This window comes from Pyxicephalus adspersus, chromosome 11 (assembly GCF_032062135.1).
Source record: "Pyxicephalus adspersus chromosome 11, UCB_Pads_2.0, whole genome shotgun sequence".
NCBI classification, from domain to species: domain Eukaryota; kingdom Metazoa; phylum Chordata; class Amphibia; order Anura; family Pyxicephalidae; genus Pyxicephalus; species Pyxicephalus adspersus.
The window spans coordinates 919,159-921,106 of NC_092868.1; positions in this window are offsets into that span (position 1 = coordinate 919,159).

A 1,948-nucleotide genomic window follows, 5' to 3' on the forward strand; every position below is an offset into this window, starting at 1 on the left:
AGGGGGATCAGATTGGATCCCATTATGGGGAAGGGAATCAGGCCAGATATAGGTATGGGGGAGGGGAAATAATGACCCGACGCGTTTCGCTGTATGGGTTCATCAGGAGACTGATTAGAGACTTCAGCTGGTTTGTAGCTAAAAACATTCATAGGTCACACAATGTCCTAATAAAATATTACAAAGATAAGTATAGTATTATAATATACACCATGTGATCACATAATAAATAAGCTGTGACTTATAATACATCTAACACAATGTGGGGAATGTACTGAGAGCGGCATGTTTAATATTCCCGGTGGTACAATCTCACATCGATGATATCTTACTTTCTATTATTAGGACGTTGTTTGACCTATGAAGGATTGTAGCTACAAACCAGCTGAAGTCTCCTATCAGTCCCCTGATGAAGCCATACAGCGAAACGCGTCAGAGACAGATTGATTTATTTACTGTTCAGTACTAATTTACCTGTTTAGGAATCTTTCTGCATTTAGTTTTTTATTTGAGTTTTCTCTGGATTTGTATATTTGTCCATACTTTCCTACTTATAAAGTTATTATGTGTTTATGTTGCCTGTACTTATAATTGGCTTGGCAACTTGGGCAATGACTTATTTGGAAGCATTTCCCCCCCTGGGGCGTTTTACTATTTTAATTTATAGGATTTACATAGCGCCAACATATTACGTAGCGCTGTACATCAAACAGTAGATGCAAATGACAGATATTCTGCAGATTATTCTATGTATAGTGCCGCAGCACATCGCTTCTGACAGGAGATTTGGTTACTTTGGTTTGGGAGTGGGGAATGCGTTGGCGGTTGGGTTTGGTCCATTTTCCTGACTTTATTGTCATCACACAAACAAATTTTCTGTCCTGCGGTTTCCTTGGAGCTCAGATATGGCTCCTGCTGATATGATTGTCCTGCAGATTCATTGTCTGGCAGTGATGGTGAATATCCGGCCCTGGGTGGGATGTGAGATTGGACGGTGTGTTGTCAGTGGCAGATGAAGCCATTAGTGGGCCTCTGAACTGACTAGGGGCCCCACTGCCAAACTGATTTGGGGCCTGCACAGTAGAGCTCAGACTGGTGAAAGGAGAAGCAGCACACGGGGCCAATAACTACAAACAATCTGCTGATGAGTTACTAAACTGCCATGGCAGTCAGGGCTGTGTGACAGAGCTGGGTGGATCTCAGGACAGAGAGGCCGGGTGGCCCTGGAGGGACTGGTTGTCACCTGTGTAGCCCCTGGGGGTTCTTATTAATGCAAAGTTTGGTCTCCCTTTTATCTCAGCAGTCATGTGACAGGCGTGACATTCAGGGTTTTGGGGTCCTTTAGGGAATCTTGTTCCTGTTTATAAGCAGTTTATAAGACTGTCTGGTTGTCATGGTGACAAAGGTGTCAATGGCAGTGACATTTCACATTCACACATCAAAAAATAGCAACACAAGGGCCCAAAAGAAGCCAAGAGCATCCAGAGTGTCCCCCGCAGAGCATCGCTCCGCTTTATGGATCAGCACCACAACACCTCCACCATATACATTGCTATTGCTCTTACATATACCATAGCGCTGTACCATCAGGCTCACTCCCATGGCAGTAATATCAGTGATTCATTATTTTTATTGTGAGAACGCCACAGGTGGATGTGGAGATCATACAAACTCCATGCAGTCATTGGTCACAAGAGGCTGGTGCTGGACGGATCTCGCTCATCGACACCACAAGGACGTTATTAGGGTTTTATCAGAGCGCACAGCCGTACCCCCCTCCCCCCTAACAATGGTGACCTTTAACCCCATTCCTGCTTTCCAATAACTAGCGATGAAATGTAATTTCCGAATGACCTGGAGCGTGCACAGCGGCATTTCCATAAATACACCGGGCCAACCTTCATGTCTTTCCTGGAGCCCCCAGAGGGGGGAAGTGTCACTTCACACA